Here is a 14,336-nt window from a genome sequence, read left to right on the forward strand (position 1 = left end):
CTCATTTATAAATGTTCCTTCTACAAGAGTATTTTGAACTCTATGTACATCATGCTTCTAGATTCTAGAAGATGTTTCTAGCCATGCAATTTTATTCTATTCCTACATGCTCCTATAATAATCAAAACTTTGAAAGAAGACTTTAAGTAAAGAAGTAGACATAGTCATAGTAGAGATCCGGAGGATCTTCCTTATTTTGCTTCTTGCCTTCTTCTTTCGTTTCTTGAGTCACATGATCTTCTTCCCCTTTTATTTTTTTGTTGTTGTCCTTCTTTAGTTTAGGACAATTCCTTTTGTAGTGTCCATATGCTTGGCATCCATAACATTGGAATTTGGACATATATTTGTTGTTTGATTTTCTTGGACCAAATTTGCCAAATTTTCCCTTTCTCTTGGCCATGGTAGAAAATGCTTACTCCTTTTATCCCACATTTTCCTTGCCTTCGAGTCTGGTTTCCTTTGTCTTGCATAAAGACCACATTTCACTTAGTGTGGTAGCTTCCTTCTTGGCATATATGCTTGAAGTGAAGTTGCCCCAATCCTCAGGTAGAGCATTGAGTACTATATTTGTCATTTCTTTGTCAGACATGACTTCCCTTAGTTCTTGAAGTTGATCTCTCATCTAAGAGATCATGAAGTAGGGAGTTATTCCTTCCTTTGATATCTTTATCTTGTACAATTCATTTCTTAGAGATATCACTTCTCCAGCTGTGGTTATCGAGAATAGCTCTACTAGTTTATCATAGATTTATTTTGATGTTTCAAATTTGGAGACATAAGGAATGAGGGAGTCCTTGATATATTCTATTAGAATCCTTTGAGCTCTTGTCTCATCCTTATTGTACTTGGCTAAGGCTTGGGTCTGTTCTTTAGCGGGGATAGTGATATTCCCTTTGACATGTTCTAGAAGTTCATTCTCCTTGAGAAGTAAATCAGTCCTCTTCTTCCATGCAAGAAATTTATTTGTACCTACCAATTTGTTGCTTTCCTTTCAAAAAGACATTGATGTATATCCATAAGGGGACATATACTTACTTGATAGATTTTTCGATGTAGTGGATTTGCTTTCTCCTTGAAGACTTAATGGCTTGCCTTCCTAGGATCTTGATGTTCTTCAAGTTGCCTTCTCCAAGTGGACTTGCTTGATGATGAGATTTTCTTGGTAACTTGTAGATGATGTAGGTCCCTCTTTGATCTACTCTTCTTTGTAGGTGCCTTTGTGTAAGGCTCTTGTTCTTGCTATGTAGTATTCCTTGATGAATGATAGATGGTAGGCCTTCTTGTCCTTAAAGTGATTGAGACTTCTTGGATTGATGCTTCAACTTTGTAGATGTCCTTCCTTTATGAGTCACCTTATGAGTGTTCTTGAGATGCCCTTTCCTTGATGTGTCACCTTAGCTCTGATTCCATGTTGAAGAATCTAGGGCAATTCTATGTAGTGTGATTCTTCCTAACTTGATAACAATTTGTAAAGAAATTTTACAATTATCTTAGCTTGATCTTCTTATTATTATTAGTGTGTGTGTTTCATCAAAATGCTATCAAAAACATAAAGACAAGAACATAGATGTTGGCTCTCTGCTAGGGCCAAAACCTCTCTCTCTTAGAGAGGAAAACCCTTCGGTAAGTTTCTCTTATTGAAGCTTCTTATTGATCAATACCAAACCCTAGACCTTTGACTGGGATGTCCTCCAAGCACAAGTCAAGTCCTTCCTCTATTATGCACTTTGTTCCCGACACATAGACTTCCTCCTTCTGGCACTTTGCTTCCCAGCACTTCGTCCTCCTTCTTCGATCTTTGTCTAGAGATAGTCCTTGCTTATGTGAGCTTCTTGATGTGATTCCTCTTTACTTAGAGATGATATTCACTTATGAACACACCCTTCCCTTGATCCAACGAGGTTCTTCTAGAGATAGGTCTGCAAACTGATGTAATTGAAAAACATACGTAGTTTTTCCATGTGTGGTAGGAACCCTAGAGAATTAGGGCTCTTTTTCTTAGCTAGAGAGAGACTCATTCGCTAGACTTGGGAGGCCTTGTAGACTTGCTTTCTCACCCAAACAATGATAATTCATGAACTGTTCTCTAGTTGTTGTTATGCCACAAATATTCCTTACTTTTCTTCGCACGTGTGACCATTTCTAGCCCTAGAAATAGTCCTCTACACTTTGGTCTTCTTCCTCCTTTCTTCCCTTGTCTTGGAGACCCTTAGACCTGCCTTTTACCTTTACTTTCCTCGACTTCTACCTTCACTGATTTCAGAGATTGATGGATGGACATTGAGAGGGAGTGGAAAACCTCTATATAGAGAGATTGTCTCTCCTTTAGGCCGACTTGAGGTCGACTTACTATCCTTAGGTCGACTTGACTATTTCTTCATTATTTTGCTGCTTGAAGGATTTCATTGCAAGGAGATGACTTTGACTTTGCTTAGAGGTATTCCTTTCACCTTTATATCATTTTATACATAGTGTAACATGCCCTCAAAGGGTCTTACATAAATACATTGACTCTTTGACTTCCTAGAACCACTTAAACATGTGCTTGACCTACTTCAATGAGCAATAAACTCATTGACAAATATCATAAAAACAATTTCTATTTTCTTGAATAAATACAAATATCAAAGATACATTTACGAAGACCGAACCTAGTTACACTTTCTTCAACAGTATCATCAATAAAATCAAGGAAATTTTTTCTCACTTGGGTGCTTGTTGGCTCAATTTAGAAGGCCAACTATTTTTGATAAAGGAAATTACTTTAGCCATCCCCCTCTACCAGTTCTTTGTTTTGCTCACTCCACATGGTATCCTATCAAGAATGGCAAAGGAAATTTGTAAAATTCTATGGGAAGGAGGTTAATTCAATACAAATAATTTCCATTTAGTCAAATGGACGATGGTTCACCAACCCAAAGCTCACAGTGGAATCAATATTAGAGACTCGTTGCTTATGAACAAAGCCATTGGAACAAAATTAGTCTAGAGTTTTTAATCTCCAAATAAAGAATGGTGGAAGGAGGTCATGTGTTCAAAATATCGCTTTAGGCATGCTCTTTGTTTGGACTTGCTTCAAGCGCATTGAAGAGTCTCATCTATTTGGAAACTTTTTGTAACCTCCAGCTCCCTCATTAATTCATAACTTTTTTGGAATCTTGGTAATTGAATGAGTATCCATTTATGGCGTGATAGGATAATGAGCAAAAATCCCCTTGAGAGGAACAAAGGACTCTAGCCACTAGGGAAGTGTTTACAACAAATGGAAAATTTACCCTACTTGATATCTCAAGCTGGGACTCTGATGGTAACTAGCAGCGCTAGAATTTTGAATTCATTCCCCATAACATGAAGCATCTGATCCCGAGACTGTGTGGCCATCTCATTGGTTGTGCGCTAGGGAATCGTGATGAAGCTAATGACAGGTTAGAAATATTCAGTGTATATGGTCTGAGAGGGGTATGTTTCCCTTCTTTTTCCTCAAGGTGCTCCCCCCAAATCGTGCTCCTAGCTAAAAGTATGGCTTTCTAACAACCTCCCCAAAATTAACTCCTTTTGTTGGCTGCTAGTTCACAAAAAAAAAAATTGACAGTATAAAATATAACGAAGCAAGGTATTCAAAGACCTTCTCAATGTCAGTTGTGTAAGCAAAGCGAAGAGTCAATTCACCAAAAGTTTTGGACTTCCCATTTGTCAAGGAAGTATGGATTTTGGTCTTGGCCCCCTTTTTAGAGAGACTGATATGGCATGTCTCAATCCTTGATATCTTCTATTCTTGTACTTCACATTATTTAGGTAGATTCTTTCTGAAGCCCCTTTTTAAGCAAATTTGGGAAGTTTTCCAAAATTTATATGTTGAAAAGTATGGATTGCTAGAAATAGTTGTCTTTTTAATAATTTTCAAGTATTTCCTCAATTAGTACCAATGAAAGCTTAGTATGTGTGCTCTGAGTTATGGTCCCAAAACCTTAGTAAAGAGCCTCCTCTACAAGGGTTCAATCCTATGGAAATAGCTTGGCTTTCAAAAATTTCTTCCAATTTTGTTAGCACTCAGGTCTCAAGGATCACTAAAAGTTCAAATAGAGAGGCATGGAAATTTCGTCACAACCTTAATTTCATAGAAAAAATCATCATTATAATTTATTTACTTCCCTTGATTTATCTTTATACTAAATTTTCATGAAAACATTAAAATCTATACTTCAAATTTTGAGTGCCATTTTCATTTCAAAATTTCCAAAAACATTTAAGAATTTTATCAACTAAACTAATTTTATATATGTATAATTTTTCCATTAAAAACATATTTATGTTAACAACGAAGTTTATTAAACTTTTACTTATTTTATAATTCATTTTATATATATTTTATAACAATATTATTAACTTTGTTTACATAAAATCATTACTTTATTATCCTATAGCTCTAAATAAAATTAATTATATTATTCATATTCAAAAATAAAATTATTATTCATATTCAAAAATAAAAGTGTGATAACATAGAGTATATATTTTAAAAATATTTTATAATAGCATTCATATATATGAATATTAAAGGAGTTGTCTTGAGTGCGATTTTTTGGATGTTTTTACGGTGGGTTTTTCCGGTGTAGTTTCTCTAAAATCCGGTAGGAATTTATTGAAATCACAAGCTTGATGGGTAATCATGTGCAATGGAAGTGCCCTAGGGGTTTTCCAGGGTGTTGAATCCTTATATACAGTCAAAAAACTAGGTTAAATAACTCAAATCAAGATTTCACCTCAAATTTTTCCACGCCCTAGGGGTTTTCCAAGGTGTTGAATCCATATATACAGTCAAAAAATAGTTTAAATAACTCAAATCAAGATTTCACCTCAAAATTTTCCACCGGATTCCTGAATCGGAGCTTCCAAAAAATTTCACTAAAAACAATTCCAATATTAAATATATCCAAAGACCTAAACAAAGATCTAATTACGAAAATTATTTAAGAATAAAAATAAAACAATTATATAAAATTTAATATATAGCATGGTCAATTTTAATTTTTTTACGTATGTTTCAAAAATAACTAAATTAAACACGGAAATATTTTCGTAGTACACCTCAGACCACTCTAGATCCAGCACAAATCAATAAATTTATTATGGGAAACCACTTAGTCTCTGATCTTTTAAGTACAAGAAGGAATTGAAGAACATTGGTGCTACCAAAGACCATGGTTTGGAGGAAATCTTGAAGTTGAAGAAAGCTCTTAATGATGCTCAGAATGAGATAGTTGTTTTGAGGAAAGCAGTTGGGCAGGGACCAATTGGAGGAGCTACTCATGTGAAAGTCAAGGAACATGATTCTTAAGATGGGACGAGGAGTGCCATATCACTTGGTAATTTATTATGGGACATGGAATAATACTTGGAGCACTTGGGTATACATGATGATGAGGCCAAGGTTAAAGTAGTTGCTCAATTCCTCACTAAGGATGCTAAGATGTGGTGGAGACGGAAGTTTGATCACATTGCCAATGGTGATGTTGATCACATCTCTACTAGGAATGATATGAAGAAGGATTTGCAGACTAATTTTAGCCCACAAGATGAGACTTGGGATGCAAGGACAAAGATTAAGTACATTAAGAAAACAGGGAGTCTACAGGCGTATCAATGGGAATTTTCGAGTGTGATCTTGGAGCTACCTGATATGGTGGAAAAGGACAAGGTGTTCAATTTCATCATAGGATTGAAACCTTGGTCATGCAATGAGATGAAGAGGTAGAAGATCAATACACTAGAAGCATAATTTGCTGTAGTTGGTCGCTTGGTAGAACATTATGATGAAGGGATCGAAGAGAAAAAGAAGAAGTCTGAGAAACCAAAAGAGAAGTCTACAAAGGAGAAGCATTCAAAATCGAATGGCAATTCGAAGACGAAGAAGCCTTTGAAATGTTGGTTGTGCAGAGAGAACCACACAGTGAAGAAGTTATCCCACGATGAGATCATAAGAGGAACAAACTGGAGTATGTGAATATGAAGATTTGGTAAGGCACTTTACTCACAATGGTGGATAGTCGTGTGACTCGTAACTTCATTAGATAGGAAGTTGTGAGGAAGATTGGGCTGAAGTTTATACCAACTCAAGCTCAGTTGAAAGCAGTGAATTCTCCACCAGATTCATTTCTTGGTACGACAGAGAATGTGGATCTGAACATTGGTGAGTGGTTTGGGAAGATCAACTTCACGATTGTGCGACTGGATGATTACGAAGCAATATTAACTATGGAATTTATGAAGCAACATGAGGCTATAATGGTGCCGCATATGAAGAAGTTGTACATTTACAACGGATTGGATGACAATCCTATAGGGGTATCAGTTGTGGTAGTTATGACAGCTGGGTGTAAGTTGACAACGATGAATGTGGAGGACATCAAGCAGGATGAATAACTCTATGAAAGGTTGTCTTCTGCAGAGGAAAATATTATGGAGCAGTCACATGTTATTATAGCGTTGTCTGATCGTATCCTGGACTTGACAGGCAGGCTAGAGGAAGTGGAAGGGAATGGAGATGCTAGACCCAAGACTCAAGGGGAGTGTCGGGAAGCATACATGCAGATATTGGAGGAGGAAGATCCAGGCAGGTGGATTGATCTATTAGTCTAGGAGGAGGGAAAGCCTTTGGCCCCCACTTCCTCCCTCTCTTGTTAAAATGACATGGAGATGAGGCTCATTGTTAACTACACATGGCAGTGAGTCCTTTATACCTATGAATAGACACTTCGGGTGAGATGGAAATGATTGAGAGTAGGATGCGAAGATTGGTGATGATTATGTAGGGAGCGTGTGTTAATGTGGAGGTGATGTTATAGTTGGATTAGTTACCCAACTAGTCACCATCACAGCGGGATCCAACACATGATTTCCTTGCAGAGTTTGGTAGATTGGGAGCATGGAGAAGGTCATACGTGGAGATATCTGGGTGCCCATACTTATGGATATGTCTTGGCGATGGATGTTGTTGGGATGGTGTTGTCGAGGACGACAACATTTTTAGAGTGGTGGAGGATGTCATGCCCACGAGTTGAGTCGGGCGCGCCCACATGTGCGACGGGCACCCAAACTCGGTTATATGTGATGGTGGGATGACTTCGGTTAAACGCAACTGAGTTAAGTCAGGCGCACCCATGTGCGATGAGTGTCTGTACTACTTGACTTGGGTGGTTCTGCGATGTGGAGAGTGAGCACATCGGTTAAAGGTGACGGATGGGCGCACGCCCATAGCAATGGGCGAGACCGATGAGTGCCCAATGAGGACGTGTGACAGGGGAGGGCAACACGTGTGACCGTGCGGCCCGCGGATGGAAAGTGCAACAAGTTGGAAAGTGTGACGAGGGCGAGCTTATAGGCCGCCTAGGACGTGCAATGGGTGGAGGCTAACTTGACAACAATGGACCGGCCGACGTATTGAAGTGGTTGGGCCAACGTGAAAATATAGGCAGGCTGACCTACACTTAGGTGGATGGTTGTGTCACTTGAACATGGAAGCATCAATAAATATTCGTCATGGTGGAGAGCGTTCAAGGAAGATTCAATCAAGAAATCAACAAACAAAAAAGGAAGGCGAACAAGGGGAAGTCGAACAACGAAGGAAGCAGGCGGGCCAGCAAGAGCGAAGGGCCGAAGTTTGCCACGGAATAGAATCTGGGGTTTCTTGGGTGGACGGGTCGAGCTTAACGGAGTTGCAGGGTCGAAGTGAATGGAGTTGTAGGGCGCAGCAGAGCGACCTGACCCGACAAGGCTGAACAACCCGAGGGTAGGGTAGGGCACGAGGAAGTGATGGAAGGGAGTGCAATAGTGTAGGGAAGTGCAAGGCGCAGCTGAATTGTTGCAACGGGAAAAGGCACAACAACGTTGGGTAGACCAAAGTTAGGTGAAACATGCACGACATATTTGGTAAACTGCGGACACTTGAAAATTGAAGTGTGTTGACCATGTTGGCAGCACTATTGTTGTAAACATATTGTAAATTATACTAGTATATTATTTGGACAAAATTTAGTATTGGGAGTTTCCCCTCCCATTAAATATTGTGTATTTTATCCTTTGTGCATATATAATGATGAAGTATGAATGAATGTTTTATTTCTGCTGTGATAAAACACATGAAGAATTGGAAAATTAACTAAGTGTTGAAGAGTTGGGCATAGTCCATACATTCAAATATTGGTGAAAAGAAAGAGTGTAGCGGTGTCGCAGCTGCCTATGTGTGGTTGAAAGACTACCACCAAGATTTCAGAATTCAGTCAATGGTAATTCTTTGTTGAGGTAGTGATTTACACCAGTCGAAGAGTACTTTTGCTTCAAGCTCTGAACATACAATGTCTCTGCCATCCTTTGGCACACAAATCAAAGCTTCATTTTTGCTTCCACAGTCCTCACCACTATAAATTCTAGGAATAGTATCCATAGATAATAACAAACCCCTGCAATTCCAAAAATTTCCTTCAGATGCATACAAATTTCTAAATTCATATACCTAATTAAAAAGGACAAGTGCATCCTAGCCACAAAGGGTGTCGAAATATATTGCATTTCTCTCATACATCTACTCCCATATCATATCATCATTTCCATATACATCCCAAGATCCACACTCATTGTTGTGATTGATTTTAATTTTAAGATTTCAAATCATCATAAGGATCTAAGAGTTGACATTAAACTAAATTGCATCATCCCTTCTCTAGTCCATCCAGTTCCAACATGGGAAAGGACTTTATACGCGATTTGAACATCATCCCTAGGGAATGGAAGTGGCAAGAATGAATGCCCTCTATCTGTATTGATAGGAGGGGCCATCAAATCCACCTTAAGCCAAATTAAACTAGCTAGTATGACTCTGCACATGACTATGCCAACCACCCTCCACAAGTGTGCACGGAGAATGGACTTGCCATATTTTAAAACCTTTGTGCATTAAACAACCACATCGCTCAATATGCCATATGGCATGTCCAAGCCCCATTTATGGGAATTAAGTAACTTCATATTGAAACTTGGTTAATTAGGGCATTGGGAGATAATCCCTCCTATTATTAAGACTAATGATACCAGGGTCTAAGGATGAGCCTTGATCAGCCAAAGAGTTTATTGTTTGATTATTATGATGACGAACATGATATATGGTTTGTACTATCACTAGTTTGGTAAGAAAGTGAATCATTTTGAAAATGTTTCTGATTTGTAGTCCACCAGAAAGGAACCTAAAAAAACATGTGCATTATTATTCATGAATTCCCCACTATAATCAACTTCTAAGGGTTAAGAGAAGAGGCTTTAATTAGCCCCTAAAGGAGCACATATGTTTCTGCCTTAATATTAGTGACCTATTTTAAACCTAGGAAATGAAGGTTTGACTCATCCACTGAGATAAATGATCATACCCCTAACTACTCTCACCATTCCTAATAAAAGCATACTATTGTATCTATCTATAAAACATATTTATTATATTAAAAGGAATTCATATTAAAACAAAATTAATAAAATAACTCATTTAGTTCATAATTACTTATTCACTAATATTATAAAATATTTATAATATTGTTTATAAAATATTATTTACTTATTCACTAATATTATAAAATATTTATAATAGTGGTTTATAGAATATTATTTCTTTATTAAAATTTAAAAGATAAATTACAAAGTAACTTATCCCTATCACGTTTTCCTTGCATCAGACCATTTTCAATTTTGCAAAGAAGCCAACCACAATTCTAACCAGTAATAAATATACAAAAACAACTACTATAAATAGCTTGTTTTTCCTTGCAGGTTAAAGTCCACAATTCTAGCATGTGAGAAATATAAAAAAACCAACTGTTATGAAGTAGCTTGTTTTTTTCTTACATGTTACCCTCTATAATTTTGCACACAAAAACATAAGCATTATAAAGTGAATTCTTTGTCCTCCTCAAATCATTTAATAGGATTGTGTCATAAAAATATATTTAGATAAGGACAAACACTATGCATGAATTTGCATAGTAAAATTTAAACACACATCTAAGCAGTGTTGATTCACATGATTACTCTTAAAAAATAAAAAATAAAAAGGGGAAGCCCACATGTAGAGAGGGAAGTTAACAAGTACCATAGAACATATAGTGTCACTAGTTCAAGTAAGAACTCTTAGAAAAGGACTTCCTAAAATTCTATTGTTTTATGGGAAGATGGGATTGAAGTTCTAAAATTTTGATTATATTTGTCACTATCCCCTAGGTATTATGATTTATTTACTCAAAAATAATTCAAAGGAAAGGCTTTAACTTGAGGTTTTGAGTGTGTTGTTTTCTTCTGGAGTTCTCGCATCCATGATTTGATTGAATCGACGTTTCGAGCCCTCCACCGTGGCTCATCATCAGGATAGATCAGTAATTGTGTAGGACAGATCTCCTAGGATTTGAATAAATAGGGATGAGGGATGCGTAGGGACAAGCCGACTTTGCTAGACTTATTTATTTATTTATTATTTATTTATTTTATTTATTATTATTTTATTATTTTATTTATTTATTTATTTATTTGTTTATTTATTTATTTATTTTATTACTTATTTATTTATTGAGGTTTTGATTTTAGAAGTTGAAATTTATAAAATAAACAAAATTATTGTTGCAATCAATGTTAATATGGAGGAATCATTAACTTAATGAAACCAACCAACATAAAATTTAATACTCACTGGATCATTTATGTTTTTATTGTCAACTAAATTTATTTAGTGGAGTCTCACTTTAGAGAGTGTGTAACAATAACTATTAATTGTATTTTATTTGTATTTATCTATTTTTTCTTTTTAGTGATGCATGGAAGTAAAAAATTGTTTGGTATTATCCTATAATAAATCACATAAAGCATCATATACCATAAAATAGTAATATTAGCAATTGTACCAAGAGGTGCAAAGGAACGTTGACAAAAGGAGTTGGGAGAATGTGGAAGGAAATAATCAAGTGAAATATATGGACAATGAAATACAATCGAAATTTGAATTTCTATATATCTTCTAAAGAATGTAGTAGAAGATTAAATTTAAAAAGAAAATTACACTCAAAGACATGACACCTAGAAAATTAGCTCCAACATTCTATGGACCTTCTAGCACATTGGACAAGTGACCTACAAATTGGCTCTTCCATCTCTCTCTAAGATTCATCTAGTATTTCTGGTATCTTATCTAAAGAAAATTGTGGGATCCAAGTGCAAGGTGCAAACTAGAGTATGAGAACTTGATTAATAACACTCCATTTGGCTTTAATTGAAAGTAGTATTGGATACCAAATAACATCAATTACACCAAAACATGATCCATGAGGCACTAATCCATTAGAAGACATGCAATTTGAATATGCCACATGAGAAATAACCACAATTATATAACAATTTCCTCATCTTTAGCCTTAGGGACAACACCACTTTTGAAGGAGTAGGGCATGTTAGGGTCCTAACCTAACCTCCCTTCTAAGCTATTTAGGAGTTAGTCAATTATAACAATCCTATTTGAATACAACCCATTAAATAGTAGCAGATAATTATTTAATTTAAAATGGTCTACTTTATAAGGCCCAATAGGTTGGTTTATCCGTAAACTATTGTTTATATTCCATTAGACACTTTGTGATAAGATATATGATAAATTATACCTAAAAATCCAAAATCTACACTATGAGGGTTTATTTCTCTTTAGATTTATGGATCTATAAATTATTTTTTATTGCATATGCATGAAAATTATAATTATACATAAGATAGAACAATGAAATAAAACTTACAAACCACAATTGACACAAGATATATCTTGGGAAACTCTTTTGGGAAAAAACCCAACTGGAAGGTGAGACTGCTCTACTCTCTTTCTTTGAATAGAAAATGGTTGCAAGTACAAAGAAGTAAGTTCTGTGGCTTGTGGGCTACTAAAGTGCACAAATATTCTCTATGTGCTTTCATATTATCCCCCTCAGCTATTTTGTTCGTCTATGGAACGAATGTACTAAAAAAGAATGGAATATTTTTTCCTCTTAGTGGCATGATTATAACATAAATCGATAGCCTACTAGTGGTTAGGTTTGGCTCCTACAACTCTTAACCAGAGCTACAATATGGACTCTTCTAGAGTCTTCTTCATCATGATAATATGGCTAAGCCACTTTCCATGAATAATGGGGGCTAACATGGCATCCTCACGAATTATGGGCCCCAAAACAAGAAGGTCAACTTCGAAGTGTCATAGCTTTTGCATATGGACTCTGATCAAGGCGATTCTTGTACTGTTGGAAAGGTCTCTATGTGTAGAATAAGAAAAAAAGGTGTTCCACTAAAGTAGAAAAATGTTACCCCAAAAAACTTCGTTCAAAATGCTCCCGGAAGGTTTCAAACCCTATTTTACCAAACTAGGTCTCGCTGGTAAAAATGGTCTTGTGCACTGATTCCTCCACTTTTTCCACTCTAAAAGCATCTAGATGGATGAAAAACAATATAATGATCCTATATGGATCAATGGTAAAAATTAGTAATGATTCCACAAGTAGTTATAATTTTTGTTATTGGAAATTTATTTAAAGAGATAAGAGGTTATAGAATATTTTTTGATGTTGTTGTATTTGGAGCTCTACATAAAGAAAGGTCATCCCACCTTAAGAGGAAAATGAACATTGTTTCCTTCTTTAGATTATCTTAACAAAATGGTATTATTTACATTTTTCATCTTATTATCTCTTGTATATGGTTATTACAATTATATTATTTGTATTACTTGGTAGTGTTTCAAGTTTATAGGTTAAGAAACACTACATATAAAAATGTCATTATAACATTAACTTAATAATTTTTTTACTTATCTCGTGGATCTTATAAATTTTAGAAGATAGTAAACCTCCTCATCGTCACAAACAATATACTTTCTTTAAGTTTCAATTAAAATAGAGAATGAAATATTCATATAGCAAATGCCTCAATATGTATAAATCACTAATGCAATTTGGATTTCTATATCCTAATACAAGGGAGTTGACATGGAACATTTGAGCTATAAATAAAGTATTTCAACGTCCAAATTTATATATATATATATATATATATATATATATATATATATATATATATGTGGTGTAGTGGTTTATTGAACCTTTCTACACCTTTGGCTACCAAATCCCTTGTCTCTTGTCCCTTGTGACTTTAAAACTAGATGATTATTATTAGCATAAAATTGAAAATTGTTGAGGTTTTCCATTACACCAAAATTGTTGAGTGTCAAAATTTCTCTAACACCCCCTGGGGAATGGAATGTGGGCTAAGGCTTTGATACCATGTTAAAGTTTTCCATTACGCCAAAACCCACATGCAATAGTAAACTTCCAAACCCTTGGCATTACCTTGTGTGGGTGGTTAGTCTCATGTTCCCATGATGGTAATTAGTTCATGTAATTGATTCCCAATGAGGTGAATGTGAAAATTACTCCAACAAAAATAAAAGTTTTAAATTAAATTATCATTATTATTATAAAATTTAAAATAGAATTTTGGTTGTTTTTTACATCTCACCTATTGAGAAAGAAATATTAATAACAATATTTTTTTTTTTAAATAAAATATTTCAATTTCCACTATAAGTAAAATATTAATATTTTAATATCAATTTTTTCTCTATATATAAATTTATGTATTTATAAAATAATTACAAGTAAAAAATTGTTAGGCATAAAGCATTTCAATGATGAAATGCTCACTACATGTTCAACAAGGAATTGACACACATATAAAACTAGGGTAAATTCATTTGAACTTTGGATCTATCATGTGTGAAAAGGGATTAAACCTTTCTATATATATGTGTGTGTGTATCTTAAAAGACAGATTTATATTATTATATGATGAGCCAACATATCCACAAACATTGAATGGACTTAATATCCTCAATGAAGAATAGTGAAGAAATCAAAAAGTTGATTATGAAACCCAAGATTTTGATTATAAGGTTGATGACAAGGTCAGAGGATGCCTTTGAAAATGTGAAGGGTCATATGTTTGTCCAATCAGCAATTACCAAAAAGTTATATTGTCAATAAAAAAAAAAAGGGAGAGCAAGAACATGAAGTTGAAGTTTGGGAACTCAAAACTCCACCTATAAATATTTTCCTAGGATTGGACCCAAAAAATGACGATAAACAAAGATTAAATTATAAAGTTAAATTTAAATTTCTATTATAATTTGTAAAATTCCATAAATTTAAAATACAAATTATATGATCTTGAGAAATCAAAACTTAAACAAACTAATTTACATTGGAATTGTTTCT

This window comes from Pinus tabuliformis, chromosome 6 (assembly GCF_031772625.1).
Source record: "Pinus tabuliformis cultivar Carrire ecotype Pingquan chromosome 6, CPIR1, whole genome shotgun sequence".
NCBI lineage: Eukaryota > Viridiplantae > Streptophyta > Pinopsida > Pinales > Pinaceae > Pinus > Pinus tabuliformis.